The sequence below is a fragment of the Labeo rohita genome, chromosome 21, assembly GCF_022985175.1.
Source record: "Labeo rohita strain BAU-BD-2019 chromosome 21, IGBB_LRoh.1.0, whole genome shotgun sequence".
Taxonomy (NCBI): Eukaryota; Metazoa; Chordata; class Actinopteri; order Cypriniformes; family Cyprinidae; genus Labeo; species Labeo rohita.
In genome coordinates this window covers 30,685,446-30,701,980 of record NC_066889.1, presented here as the reverse complement: position 1 = coordinate 30,701,980, position 16,535 = coordinate 30,685,446, and the positions used below count along the sequence as shown (strand labels likewise).

The window sequence follows — 16,535 nt, the reverse complement described above, 5'->3', positions numbered from 1 at the left end:
AGTGTATACAACATGAGATCTAATTAAGTTTAACCACAAAATAACCACAGGAATGGCTCACTGGCCTTGCTGTCATAAGCATTAATCATTCAATAGGGGAGCATATCTCATATGATGTCATTATTGATGACTTTGCATCTAGAAAGGCCAGAAATGTCAGATTTTAGTTTCAGTTTGTGTTTTCTGTTCTGCAGTGAAATAAATAATTTAATTTTCTTATTCTTAATAATTTAAAATATTTTTTCTTAAATATTTATTTGTACACAGTATATTTATTTAAGTTATGAGCAGTTTCTTCTTCTTCTTCTTCTTCTTATTTATTTTTGTATTTTTTTGCAAAAATTGGTCTGTTACGGGATGACGTGTAGTATTACTACAATAAAACGTGTGGTGTGTACAAAATGTGAAGTTTTGTCTTGTTTTTTTGGGGGGTGGGTGGAGGGTTCGCCAAGAGGGAGTCTCGCCCGGGGAGCAGTTCAGCGTAGAACCGCCACTGCACAGTCACCTCCGCATCATGTGAGAGCAGTTTCTTAGAATTCGATTTTCTTGAAATTTAAAATAACTTGAACTTTAAAAAATTGGCATAAAAACTGGTTAATATTCTACAAGACTGGCTTTTAGTCTGGGTTTCTCTTTAAAAATGCTTTAAAAACAAACCAAAAGTTACAATGTAGTCATGAATGCAGTTGCATTTGTGGTGTTTGAATGTATTATACATTTTGTGAATAATACGTTTTGTAGGTACTGTAAGTAAACTATAGATAATGTGTGTAAATGCTACTGAATGAGCTGTGCAGACAATATTTTAATAAGCTGTTTGTAATACACATACACAGAGACATCTGATCATTTTATGGATTTTATTCAAAATGGCATGTCTGTATCTCCAGGATGCAGATTCACTTGTCTTGATATGTTCAGTTCAGTTCAGTTTTTATTCCAGTTCTGTTACAGTAAATATTTCAAAGAAATGTAAAAAACAGATTCAGGAAAACAAAGAACCAAAGAATGAAAAACAAAATGACAAATACTGAGAATAATTACAAAAACATAGCAGCTGCAAAATTCTACATCTCTAATTACAAACATCTTTCAAAGATGTTTGATTCAAATCATGATATGAAGCAAACTGACATAAATAGAATGAGCAGAATATTACATTCACAACGGAAACTCGTATAACAGCATGAAATGAGTGACTTGGTGTGACACTATTTAGGGGCCAAGCACCAGAGGTGCGGTGGCACCTATTGTATCCGTTGGCGTTATTATTATTCCGCTTCTTCTTCTTCTTCTTCTTCCTCTTCCGCCGCAAGTCTATGGCAGCCCATAGAACCGCTTGCGGGAAAGTTGTATAATTTTGCACACTGATAGAGGACAGTCCCAACATTAACCATAGCAAGTTTGGAGTCTCTAACTCAAACTCTCTAGCGCCACCACTTGTCCAAACTTTCAAAAGATTTATGCTAATAACATTTGAACCGTAAGCCACACAACAAAAATTCTTTCTTTTTTCCTCTGATTCCTTGGCTTATGCCGAGTCAAATGGACACCAAAATTCAAAAATCGTAAGGTTTAGTTTTTTCGCTATTCTCAATTGTTCGTAAAAACCTACTTTTTCGAACTCGTCCTAGGCCGTTGCACCGATTGCAACAAAAATTGATCCAGATCATCTATAGACCATGCTGGCAAAAAGTTATGGAATTCAAGTCGATTCGTCCAGCCGTTCACGAATAACTCACGAAAGAATTCTACGAAAAGCTAGCAAAAATCAATGTGAGGCTATATCTCCGTAATAGTTTGTCATATTGACACCAAACTTGGTGTGTGTTATAACAAGCATGACCTGAGCCTACCTGCAGTGTTTCGGTGCAGTGCCCCCTAGTGGTCAGGAGATACGAAAAATGGCTATTTTTCTTTATAACGTCTGAATGATTTGTCCAAAAATCACAAAACTGGTCTCTTTAGATTCGGTGTGTCATACCGAGTCGAACCATATCCAATTTTCCCATGTCAGCCATTTTGGGTGTCGGCCATTTTGAATTTAGATTTAAAATGCTGTATCTTGAGAACGGATTAGCGTATCATTTCGACATTAATTACAAAAATGTTCGGCACCATGCCCTGAATGTACATAATAATTTTGGGGCCAGCGCCACCTTGTGGTCAAAAGTTATAACGAAATTTCAAAAAATGCTAATAACTTTTGCGTACATTAGCCTATTGAAATGAAACTGATTTTGATAGATTCCTTCAGTCATGCTGAGAACACCGATACCAATTTTGCCAATTTTGGCTGAACTTCCTGTCCGCCATTTTGATTCATGTTGAAAACCTACTTTTTCGAACTCCTCCTAGACCGTTAATCCAATTTTCACCAAATTTGACTCAGATCATCTTCAGACCATGCTGACAAAAAGTTATGGATTTTGTGTCGATACACGAAACCGTTTTCGTTTAGCGCATCAACGAATTTACTGGAAAGATGCCAAATTGCATCCGAGTCTGTATCTCTGCAAAGCTTTGACATATTGACACCAAATTTTATATGTGCTATTGTCACCACACTCTGACCAAGCCACATCAATTTGGTAACAGTGCCACCTATGGGTCAGAAGTAATACGCCATTCACTAAACATTAATAATGAAATTTACAAAAATGCTAATAACTTCTGTTTACATTAGCCTATTGGAATGAAACTGATGCCAATAGATTCCTTGGGTCAAGTCGAGAACATTGATACCCATTATGCCGAAATTGGCCAAACTTCCTGTCCGCCATTTTGATTAATGTACAAAACCTACTTTTTCGAACTCCTCCCAGACTGTTAGTCCGATCTTCACCAAATTTGACTCAGATCATCTTCAGACTATGCTGGCAAAAAGTTATGAATTTCGTGACGATATACGAAACCGTTTTCGTTTAGCGCATCAACAAATTTGCTGGAAAGATGTCAAACTACATAACTACATCTGAGGCTGTATCTCGGCAAAGCTTTGACATAATGACGGCAAACTTTGTGTGTGTCATTGTCATTTCACACAGAACACATTACATCAATTTGAAAACAGCACCACCTGTTGGTCAAAAGTGATAAGCCATTAAATTTTATTACGATTGGTTGTATTTATGATTTTTCAGCCATTTCAACTGATATTATCCTAAAATGGCTTAAGTTACTCACTGTTGTAGTCGGTCTGCTGCTCCTTGCCGTGCTTAACTCCTCATTCTGCCACTTTTGTGCTTGGCCCCGCAATTGCTGCTTGCAGCTATATTTACATTTATTCCTGTTCTTTCACAAAGTCTAATACTGACACAGTTCACCCAGAACTTTTTTTGTTCTCTGAGGAAGATTTATGGTCTGGTAAACCTAATAATGCATCCCACGTTATGAGTGATGGTGTCGTCAGGTGTTGGAGAGTTCAGAAGAGACTTGTGTTCTGTGCAAAAGAGACAAAAAAAAAATTAATCCTGCTGTTTCACTGACACAAGTTTATATTCAAGAAAATATATACTGACAATACTGTACACTATATAGTAGTCAACATTTGATGTGGATCAAAAAAGTTAATCAAAGTTGTCCTAAGACAAGAACAGGTATTCTTTTTGGTTTTAGAACAATGTTGATGAAAGGTTTTGATCCACTTCAAATGTTGACTGCTGTGTACTCTCAGAAATTCTCTGCCCAAACATTCTTACACTGAATTGATTATTTCAATCATCCACACATCATTTATTTTCATGTTCACGATCTCCCCTCATGTTGATTCTGATAATTCAGACACTTCACGTTTCTGTCTGGATCATGAAAGACTGTAAATAAAGAAACACACATCTGATCATCTTCAGTTTAATTATGGATCAGTTGATACAGATCAAATAAACAGAAAAATAACAAAACCAGCAATGTGAATTTCAACAAAAATGAGAAATTGTTTGGTGGCTGCTGTGTGGTGTTGTTTTTTTTTTTTTTTAACAACAGTAAATGCACAGCTATGCAGAATATGAGATTGTCATGAGCAGAAAACAACCCCCTGCACTAGTCCTATAACAGAAGCGTGCAAAGCAGGAAGTGTCTGTAAAAGAGTGCACACCAGTGCACAGCCTTCCAGTATTAGTAATAGACTGATGTACACGTTTCATTTATTTGAGTTGTTTTATACGTGGGAAGATCACACAGTTGAAGCAGAGCTATGAACTGACTGTCCTAAACTCAGTGGGTTTTTTTCCCCCTCACAAAGAAGTTACAGAATACAGAAAATCCTTCAGAAATGATTTTTTTTAGCATTTTTGTATACCTCCATATCCCATCTGTGAATTAAATACCTTTATTTCCAAATAAATGTACAATAGTTCAGATAAAATACACATTTTAGTTGTGTCCCTAGGTTTTGACTCAGTGAAATTATTATTATTTTTTTTATTAAATAAAGTGCATCATTTGTCCCATTATTTAATAAATTGTGTCACCAAAAATGAGCTTGAGGTTTGTGTCACCTTTAAAATGAAAAAAAAAAAAATTGGGTTTGTGTTACACCTTGTGTATTTTTGTGTTCTTATGTAATTGTATTGTTAAAAGTCAGTCCTGGATTTGAACACACATGGCAATGACAGGAAAACTGCTGTTTAAATTTCACGTATTCACTTAGGATTATAGACAAACCATAAAATTGTTACTGGACATTACCTGTTTCACATGAAAGCAGCAGCCAAGTTTAACCTGGGTCAGAGGTTTAGAAAAACAATCCAAGTAAATGTCTTTAAAGGCAAGAGTATCACATACCTGACTGCACATAATCTGTGTCAGTTTGCTTCACAGCACACGTGTGCTTTACATAACATCTACCGTTATAGAGATAGTTATTTCACTCCTGCCCACATCAAACTATCTCATTCTGCACAGAGTAAGATAGAGAGTGTTTTTTAGTATATGTATGTATGTATGTATGTACTGTGTTTGTTTTAAAGGCTCTGATAATATTTCCTTTTAGCACTGATAATGATGGAAGTGATTGTAACTTTCTTTATCTAAATGTTCAGGTTAAATCCTGCATTTTCATTAGTTCTAAAAAAAAGTCAAATTAAGTTACATGAGATTCACCAATACAGATTTTTGAATAGTTAAATATGTGTAAAAAAAAAAAAAAAAGCCAGAAAATTATACGTCACAAAATATTTGTTTTAAACCCGGAAGACGAGCCGGTGGATGAAGCCACAGACAATTCAAAAAGTGTAATGCCGTGATGAAGGTTTAACCTTCACGCAATTCGCTACACAAAATGAAGGTAAACAAACGAGCTTTCCGAGTCACAGTGATATCACCGATGTATTTATATATTTATTTATTTTAAAGCTTTCTCTGGCTGTCGTCCATACACACACTGCCTGTTTCATACGTAGAGTGTAAACACGTAAATCGTGAGCTTTGGCTTTACATCCCTCGTACAGTGAGAGTTTGTATCTTCATGAAATCACACGGAAATCGCAGTGTGACAGGCTTAACACAGGCAGAAGATTGCAAAACATTGACTCTTTGGATTAGAAGTGATGGATTGTTGTCTACTCACAGCTTGGTCTTAAATCTTCGGAACTACTCCATATCCATATTCAAAATAATCAGAAACAAATTAGAATTATTATTTTATGTATATAGGAACTCACAAGCTGTTCATAAGTTGAAATATCTTTTAGTGATATATTACCATTGTATTGATTACACAGGATAGAAAAAAAATGTTATAGAGTCAGTAATTTCTACTGTTTCGAACCATGCTTTACAGTTCTTCTGTACTTAAAAGTGCATGGAAACTAAAAAAAGTTTTGCCTGATATGGACAAATATATATGGTTAATAAAACACAATAATAATAATAATAATAGACAGTAGAATAATCAGAAGTAGACAGTAGAATAAGTACTGTTAAGTTGCATTAAACAATCTGGCAAACAGACACAATTTTAGCCAATAAAACATTTATTCAGTTTTAGCTTGTCTGATGGTAGCTAGAAAAAAAAAAAAAAAAAAAAAAAAACATATACCCCTGGTTTCACAGACAAGGCTTAAGCCTAGCCCCAGACTAAAATGTAACTCTGAGCACTTTAACTGAAAGAAATTTGCACTGACTGATCTTAAAATATATCAGTGCCTTTGTTTTGTCTCAAGATGCACACCAGTAATGTTTAATAAAATTTTCTCTAAGGCATGTTATCAAATTTACTTAAATACAGAAGTATGGCCTAATCCTGATTTAGTCAAAGCCCTGTCTGTGAAACCAGGCCATAAAATGATGACACAACTATTTTAAACGAGAAATTACAACAAAACCTTTAATCTTTATTTAAGTTTATTTACCTGTTTGTAAGCTCAGTGCAGGGTTAATGGTCAAACTGTATATTTACAATGTTAAAGTGGCTGACAACAATAAATATTCTTGTTAGGAAAAAAACAGCCTCTTTTTGAACTGTGCAGAGCTGTAACTGAATACTTAGGCCTACTATGCTACTGTATTTTAATGTGTCTTTAAGGAAAGGAAAGCCAAAGACGTAATGTGTGGCCTAGTATGGAGATCCATAGTGAACACACATCTGGGGCAGTGGGCAGGTGCTTTTTTTTTTTTTTTGCTGCGTTGCCCAGGGAGCAGTTGGGTGTTCAGTGCTCAAGGGTCTCACTGGTGGTACTGAAGGTGGAAGAGAGTACTGTACATTCACTCCCTCCACCTACTATCCCTGCCTGTACCGACACTCAAACCAGTGATCTTTGGGTTATAAGTCTGACTCTCTAACAATTATGCCATGAATGCCCAAGCCTTCAACTTTTTTGTGTCTTGAAGGAGACCTTAATAAAAAAAAAAAATAAATAAATAATAATAAAGAGAGAGAGAGGGAGGGAGATTTACAAAGTGCTAAATGTCATCACTTTAAGTTTATATAATTTATTAGAACTGATGAGATTGTCAGTGTAAATTTCATATAAACTCACCATGAGCACAAAGACAACAGTTGCATTGGAATGCCCTGGGTAATGTTCACAGGCAAGCAATAAATAAATAAATACAATGTAATTGAACGATTTGGCAAATAACATGTGATGTATCAAAAACTTACTGGAAGATCTTTACAGGATAACTCCATCCAATGTCCAGGAAAAATGGTCTGAGCAACCCTCCTATTAAATGTACCCAAAAACAGCAACATTAGGCAACTGTAAATGAATCTTAAGTAGTGACAGTACTACAGTATGTGTTTTAAGGGAAAGAGTTTTACATTGTCTCTGTTATTAAAATTATTAGGAATATTACATTTAAATATGCATATCACATTTAAATTTTCAACTTCAGAAATGACAACATATTATTTAATACACTTCAGACTTCATTTAATTCACTTCAGACATCATTCCCATAAGAACCACAAAGACACAAAAACAAATGAAAAAGAAAAACACTGAATAATTTAGAACAGAACCACCGCACAGTTGACAACATTTGAAAAATAACTGTTCAACTGGTATTTCTGAACATGTACTACTGAACTTGTATGTAAAAGACCTGAACACTTGACTGTATCTGCCATCACTTAGACCTTTCTTGTACAGCAAATAAAAAAAAACACACTGAATCATCAAAAATGTTTTAATTATGACTTACACCATCCAGTGTGACTTGCTCTGTGATGGAAATAGAACGCAATCCTTTGCAAAAACACCTGTCATAAAAATATAATACAAACAACAGTAAAACTGTGCACAATGTATATTTTGTAAGAAATGTATCTACAAATTATGTTACAACTGGATAATATTATTAGTAGTAACAATATATATTACAAATGTATTTTATTATTATTATTATTACTATTTTTTACATAATAATCTTAATAATCTTCTCTCTTAAATATCGATTTGCACTACACATTCTGTGTGTATTTATACATTTCTCTTTGTGTTTGTATATTTCTTTTTTGTAGTTGTTATGCTTGTTTGCTTCTACTTTCTGTTATGTCTTCTGTCATGTTTTTAAATTTGTCACACTGTCAATAAAACAAATAAATCTATAACACAGCAGAACAACAGACACAATTACAAACAGTAAAATAAACAAAAGCAAACTATGTTTGACGTACATTACGTATCATGATAACATTTTAAATGTAACATTGCCGTTCACGTTATCATTTATCACAGTAACAAATGATCTTAACGTGGATATCATCAAATATACTTAGGTTCATGATGAACTGCGGGAAGTCTGTAACGCTGCGAAATGTCCAAACATCTTGTGTTTTTCACATCTTTTAAAAACATTGGTTGCACAAAATGAACATCGATACAAGCTTCGATGCAAATACAGTCGTTTCTTTGTCTCACAGTAACATGTGTCTGCCAACAACAGTTAAATAACTACCAAAGTTGAAAAATACAGTGCGAAAGAAAATTATACGACGACGTCTTGAGCTACCGCAGTTACACACATTACCGCCGCCATGTTTCGTAAAAGTATTGTTACCGCTGATTGGCCAAGGCAGAAGCTCCTTTGACCAATGAGAAACATTTTGACACGCCCCCTACCTTTCGGCACGCCCATTCATTTCGCCACGCCCATTGCTCCTTGTTTATCGCCCCCATCCGGAGGTCTGTTCAGTTGGTTGTGGGTTTTTTTTGTGTCATGAACGGATAGGAAGTTCACACCTGCCCACATCAAATTATCTCGTTCTGCATAGGATAACAACCCAAGTTACTCTCTGCAGAAGGGGATGGAGAGTGTTTGATTCGGGTGGTTCGAATAACGACCCACCCCATCCAGTCAAAGGTCCGGTATTTATGTACGTGGTATTTTTTTTCTTTTTTTAATAAACAAGTGTTCTTTTAAATAACAACGCACTTTTAAAGCCATAAGAAGTATTAAATACCTTAAGTATAAGAAAAGTCTTACTTATAGTTTCAAGAAGTCTTAAATTTGGGGACGGAAAGACAAAAATAGCGTTATGGATTAAATGTGCTAGTCGTTTGAAGCGCCACACGGACCATTATCCGCTCGGATCACAGTTCAAACAGCAGAAACACTGGGCACAACGATAGTCAGAATCATTTAATATGGATTATTTTTACTGTAACACTGACTGCACTATGGTATTGCAGCACAATTGTGGGACATATCGAACTGTTATATTATTATGTATACATGTATTAAATCTATTAAAGGAGTATGAATGCACAGCAACTTAACATCATTTATAAATCAAGACAAATCAAATCAAAATCAATATCAGAGTTTCAGCTATTAAAATTGTTCAGTTTTATATGTAATGGCAATGGGATTAGATTTTAATTCTATTTAATTCGTTTTTTACATAATTTGGAGAAAATGTTTGGAGCATTTTTTTTTCTTCCATTAAATATAAGTTTTTGATTTTTAAAGTAACGACCAAGTTGGCCAGCGCGGCAGACAGATTGAGTTGATCATGATCATTTTAGCCTTCTCAAATGACATGCCTGAAATAAAATCAATAGATATGAAACAGTTTGAGCATATCACAGCTGATTTAAACATTTGACCTATATAATGTGCGCTGTTAGACGTGTGCTTTGAAAATGCTCGAGAAATGTTCGAGATTCAGGAAAACAAAGAACCTTGAATGAAAAAAAAAGACACATGCTGAGAATAATTACAAAAATTAGCAGCTACAAAACTCTGCATCTTTTATTACAAACATCTTTCAAAGATGTTTGCTTCAAATCATGATATAAATAAAACTGACATAAATCGAATAAGTAGAATATTACATTAACAAAATAAACTCACTTGGTGTGACGCTATTTACACTTATCCCTGTTCTTTTCACAAAGTCTAATACTGACACAGTTCCCCCAGCACTTTTTTTTTTTTTTTTTTTTTTGTTCTCTGAGGAAGATTTATGGTCTGGTAAACCTAATAATGCATCCCACGTTATGAGTGATGGCGTCGTCAGGTGTTGGAGAGTTCAGAAGAGACTTGTGTTCTGTGCAAAAGAGACAAATAAATGAATCTTGCTGTTTCACTGACACAAGTTTATGTTCAAGAAAATATATACTGACAATACTGTACACTATATAGTAGTCAACATTTGAAGTGGATCATAAGTTCATCAAAGTTGTCCTTAACACAAGAACAGATATTCTTTTTGGTTTTAGAACAAAATTGATGAAAGGTTTTGATCCACTTCAAATGTTGACTATGATATACTGTACAGTATAGCCAGCATATTTCTTGAATATAAACTTGCTGATAAAAATTACTTGCTGGCTGCTGTATACTTTCAGAAATTCTCTGCCCAAACATTCTTACATTGAATTGATTATTTCAATCATCCACACATCATTTATTTTCATGTTCACAATCTCACCTCATGTTGATTCTGATAATTCAGACACTTCACGTCTCTGTCTGGATCATGAAAGACTGTAAATAAAGAAACACACATCTGATCATCTTCAGTTTAATTATGGATCAGTTGATACAGATCAAATAAACAGAAAAATAACAAAACCAGCAATGTGAATTTCATCAAAAATGAGAAATTGTTTTGGTTTTTTTTTTTTTTTTTTTTTTTTGTACTAACAGTAAATGTACTGCTATGCAGAATATGAAATTGTGTCATATGAGATTGGAGCAGGAAATAAACGTACTAGTCATAAAATGAAAGTGTGCAAAGCAGGAAGTGTCTGATAATTGTAATGTCTCATGGGGAATGCACACCAGTACACAGCCTTTCAGAGTTAGTAATAGACTGATTTATATGTTCCATTTATTTAAATTGTTTAAATAAATGAGGAGATCACACAGTTGAAGTAGAGCTATGAACTGAGTGTCCTAAACTCAGTGTTTTTTCCCCTCACTGCACCTGCACAAAAATAAAACTTTAACCATTTAATCTTTAATGCAGCCCCCAAAAAAGTGCTAGAAACCTTTTTTTTTTTCTTCCTCACTATAATTTGCTGAGTACCCTCATAATATTAGTATGTACTCCATGTGGCTATATTTTATGTATTTGCTAATTTTATTGTTCATTTTATTAGAATTGTATTTTCTTTCATTGTTTCCAATGGTTAGGTCTGGAAAGCAGTTTTCAAGTACAATAAGTAAATTATGGATTTTTTTATGAATGTGTTTCTCATTTCATGTGTCACAGTACAGATCAGTCTACAGGTTATTTAGTGCTGTAACATCCTGAAGTTTGAATTTTCTGAGTTTTTCAGTATAGAATTAAATTGGGTTTAAATGTCAGGAGTTTCTGTTGGGATGGAAGTAACACTTACTTTTGTCTCCTTCCGGTGATAACAAGTGTTTCTTTTGTCCTGCAGCATGCTAATGTGGTGACTTTCTGTGTCTTGCATCATTTATATAACATTTAGGTCTTATTGTATAAAAAATAATTCCTAGAGTGAGGGGTCAGAAAGACAGACGGAGGTCTGATTCAGCCACATGTTCATGAGAGGGCGTTTCTGTCAGGAACATCAGTCTCAGGGCAGCTGGTACATCACATTTATCTTAGTCATATTTAGGTTTTAGCCATACCTCAGCTTTTCAATCTCCACCTATGAATCTGCAGTGTTTCCAGATGTTTTTATGCATATTTTGAATTTATGCATACAAACAACTGGATGGAAACATGAATAGGCCTATGTTGAGAATTTACATTATGCTGATTTAATTTAATTTTCATATTGTTCATTCTGTTAAATGGTTTATAAAAATAAATTGAAAGAATGAGTAAATATTTTAAACGATTCAAGTTTGTACACTTGGGTTTTGTAAGATTTGATGAAACTTAAGTTTAAAATGAAAATGTAATTAATTTTTCAAAGATAAAGGACAAAATATGCTTGCAGTTACATATTAACAAGGTCATAGTCATGTATATTTAATAAAAACAAGAGCAACATAAAAAAATCTAACTTGTATTGTTATTTTTGAACCGCCTGTGTTACTTTCATCCCAACCAACGGGGTTGAAAGTAACAATGTGCAGCTTATGTTCAGAAATTATACTGTAGTCTTTCTACATTTGTACAAAACACCACCTGATATTGATAGACCACACTTCTGAGTTATAGGTCACAGCAAAAATAACTTTATCTTTTCATCTTTACCAATTTCTGAAAAATGGGTCTTTCGTCCCCACTCTCCTCTGTTTCACATGTATAATATAGATTTACATCAGTCTGCTCGTACAGTGAGAGTTGGTAACTTCATGAAATCTCATGGAAATCGCAGTGTTTGCCCGGCTTAACACAGGCAGAAGATTCCATAAGACATTGACTCTTTGAATTAGGAGTGACAGATTGTTGTCTACTCACAGCTTGGTCTTAAATCATCAGAACTTCTCCATCTGACAGTCTGCAAAGATTCATGTTCTCACTTGTTTGTGTCTTCCCTTTTTCTTCCTCTCATCTTCTTGTATTTCCAATATGAGGAAAGCCCCTGCACCTGTCTCTGGCCCCTGCCCATTCTAGGTCAGACACTAAAGTGCCCTTGCGTTCTCTACCAGGAAGTTCTGGAGGTATGTACACGTCATCTGAGGGTGCATCTGAAAAAAAAAAAAAATCTAAATATTGAGAAAATCACCTTTAAAGTTGTCCAGATTAGGTTCTTAGCAATGCATATTACAAATCAAAAATTAAGTTTTGATGTATTTATAGTAGGAAATCTTTAATAATTTTGGACACTTTATTGTATTTTTATTTTATTTTTTTATTTTATTTTATTTTATTTTATTTTATTTTATTTTATTTTATTTTATTTTATTTTCACCACTGTAATGTGCTTTATTTAATTTAAATATAATTGGGTTTGAATCATCTCTGTGTTAGTTCTAATTAATCTAAAGATTTTTTTTTTTAAATTAGTTTTCAGGTTGATCAAAATATTGACTTTATTGATGTTATTTAAATGACTGTGGGGGGAAACATTATCTGAAGTCTGATAGTTTTGGGTGTGTGTGACCTGGTATTTATCATGTTATGGGACCAAAAGTCCCCACGAGGATAGTAATACCAGTAAATGTTGAGCTTGTGGGGACATTTGTGAGGTCCCCATGAGGAACCAGGTCTTATAAATCATGCAGAATGAGTTTTTTTGAGAAAGTAAAAGTGTGCACAGTCTCCTGTGAGGACTAGGTTTAGTTGTAGGGTGATAGAAAATACGGTTTGTACAGTATAAAAACCATTACACCCACCCGTAGCACCAAATTCTGGGCCCTATGCACAAGCAGTGGCCATGGGCCCCCGTAAGCTCGTGTTTAAATGGGGAATGCACACCAGTACACAGCGTTTCAGTGTTAGTAATGGACTGATTTATATGTTCCATTTATTTGAGTTGTTTAAATATATGTGGAGATCACACAGTTGAAGTAGAGCTATGAACTGACTGTCCTAAACTCAGTGTTTTTTCCCCTCACTGCACCTGCACAAAAATAAAACTTTAACCATTTAATCTTTAATGCAGCCCCCAAAAAAGTGCTAGATCTTTTTTTTTTCCTCACTATAATTTGCTGAGTATCCTCATAATATTAGTATGTACTCCATGTGGCTATATTTTATGTATTTGCTAATTTTATTGTTCATTTTATTAGAATTGTATTTTCTTTTTCCTCAATGTTTTGGCCTTTTATCCACACTAGGACAATGTTTTTGCTCAGAGAAAACTTATGGTTGTTCCAGCATTGTTGTTTTATATAATGACAGCAATTTACTTGCAATTTTTTTTGTCATTATGGCAATTATGTATTAGACCCACATGGGATTATTTAAGATTTTTTTTATATCATTTTTGATTTAATATTTTATATATATATATATATTGTTTTTCATTATTTATATCTTATCTCATGACCCTAAACATAACCCTAAAAAAAACACTGCAGACCACTAGATTTAAACAGAAACATGATTTGGAGGCTCAGACACTTTGATCTTCTGAGACGGACAATACAAACACAGTGTATTAAGATCCAGACATTTGTTTCTACATCTCACTGAGAGAAGATGTGAGGAAAGTCCCTTTTCACTGCTTACTCTCCTTCCACTTCCTCTCACTCATCTCACTTAGACTGGTCAATAGCATAATATAATGTTCTACATGAATACAAGTGATATCCATAGTCATGTTTGCTATCATTTGAACTGTCACTGTGTGTCTGGTACAATGGTCTCATTCTCACAAGAAGTAAACTAAAAGGTAAACAGATCCTAAGAGTAGAGAGATTTTGCACACTATTTCCCAGTGTCTTTCATGCAAATCACCATCTGTCCCCAAAAGGTGTAAATGATCAAGTCAAATTGGACAAGGACAAATTGTTAGGTCAACTGAAAGTTGTTCAACCAACCTAAATAGGGTAAACCTAAGCTCTGTTTATTGTAATATTACTCTAGCTAAGTGTACATGGGAGACCATGGCATGACCAAACCAAAGCTACAACAGGGAAGTAATGTTGGTCGGCTTATATCTATAGTAGTGGTCATGACGTCTGACTGAAGATAATGTTGCTTTATTTAAGTGTATACAGATCCAAGGGGACTAAACAAAGGCATAGGGGCTGGTCTCTAAAGCAGTGGTTTTCAAACTGGTTCTGTGAGCACCGCCAATGCTGCACATTTTCTGTGTCTCCCTCATCCATCACACCTGATTCAACTCATCAGCTCATTCGTAAAGACACCAAGACCTGAAGTGGAGTGTCAGATATAAGAGACCTACAAAATGTGCGGCGTTGGAGGCGTTTGCACGACCGATTTGGAAACCACTGGTTTAAAAGTATTAGTCATTTACCTCTAAGTAACATTGGTGGTTTGTCAGAGCTTCAAGCTATGACAGCACATACAGCATGCAACCCTTGCTAACATGCATTCGTCCCCAGGATTGGTTCGCAGGACGCGTGAAGGACGCGTACTTTCACGTCTCGATCCTGCCTCGACACAGACCCTTCCTACGGTTTGCTTTCGAGGGTCGAGCGTATCAGTACAAAGTGCTTCCATTTGGCCTCTCCCTCTCTCCCCGCGTCTTTACGAAAGTCGCGGAGGCTGCCCTGTCCCCTCTTTGGCAGACGGGCATTTGCATCCTCAACTATCTCGACGACTGGCTTCTCATAGCTGCCCAAATATTCTTACACTGAATTTATTATTTCAATCATCCACACATCATTTATTTTCATGTTCACAATCTCCCCTCATGTTGATTCTGATAATTCAGACACTTCACGTCTCTGTCTGGATCACGAGAGACTGTAAATAAAGAAACACACATCTGATCATCTTCAGTTTAATTATGGATCAGTTGATACAGATCAAATAAACAGGAAAATATCAAAATCAATCATGTGAATTTCATCAAAAATGAGAAATTGTTTTGGTGGCAGTTTTTTTTTTTTTTTTTTGTACTAACAGTAAATGCACTGCTATGCAGAATATGAGATTGTGTCTAGTATGTGATTGTCATGAGCAGGTAATAAACCACGTACTAGTCATAAAGTGTGCAAAACAGGAAGTGTCTGAGAATTGTAACGTCTTATGAGGAATGCACATTTGAAGCTCATCAAGAGAATGCCAAGAGTGTGCAAAGCAGTAATCAAAGCAAAAGGTGGCTACTTTGAAGAACCTAGAATATGACACATTTTCAGTTGTTTCACACTTTTTTTGTTATGTATATAATTCCACATGTGTTAATTCATAGTTTTGATGCCTTCAGTGTGAATCTACAATTTTCATAGTCATGAAAATAAAGAAAACTCTTTGAATGAGAAGGTGTGTCCAAACTTTTGCTCTGTACTGTATATGTATGTATGTGTATGTGTGTGTGTATATATATATATATATATATATATATATGTATGTATGTATATGTATTATATACTGTACCCACCTAAATTCATTAAACTCTGCCACCGTTTGAGATAAAGGCATCAAACCAGCTGTAAACTATTCAGAATATAATTCCCTATGATGCACAAGGTTTGTTTTGTCTGATTATGATTTTTTGATTAGGAATCAAAGCAAATGTAAAAATCTGTAAATAGATTTTTACACAGTACCAAACCCATTTAAAAAAACCTGAACACCATTTGAGCTAAAGATAGCTTATTAAATGTACAAATATATTATATACAGATATATTATTTTGCAGTTGGTTTAATACCTTTAGTGGAAACAGTGTTGTTGTAGTTTAATGGATTTTTATATTGTACAATAGATGAAAAAAAAAAAAAAAGAGCAAAATAGTAATATAATAGACATAACAAATGTTAAACAAAGCCCTTAATTTAGAACCTCATGATATTTTACTTGTTTTAACTTGTATTAATCTGTTAATTATCTTAAAGTTTTATTCATAAAATATATATATATATATATATATATATATATAATGTATATTTATAATGTGTGCATTTTTTTTTTTTAAATATTAAGTATTATTAATCTGTTAATTATCTTAAAGTTTTATTTGTTTAAAAAAAAAACCTAAGGAAACTATAATATACAGCTATATTTAGCTCTTTCATTTTTTTTA

General features: G+C 34.3%; 1 long non-coding RNA gene across 1 annotated transcript; it reads right to left on the bottom strand.

The window, feature by feature from the left end:
• Positions 1-848: 848 nt before the first annotated feature.
• On the bottom strand, positions 849-5,601 carry LOC127152954 (uncharacterized). Its single transcript, XR_007825153.1, has 4 exons — positions 5,570-5,601; positions 3,702-3,815; positions 3,187-3,442; positions 849-3,079 (listed from the first exon to the last, which is right to left on the bottom strand). It is a non-coding gene; the product is annotated as an uncharacterized LOC127152954 (long non-coding RNA).
• Positions 5,602-16,535: the final 10,934 nt, after the last annotated feature.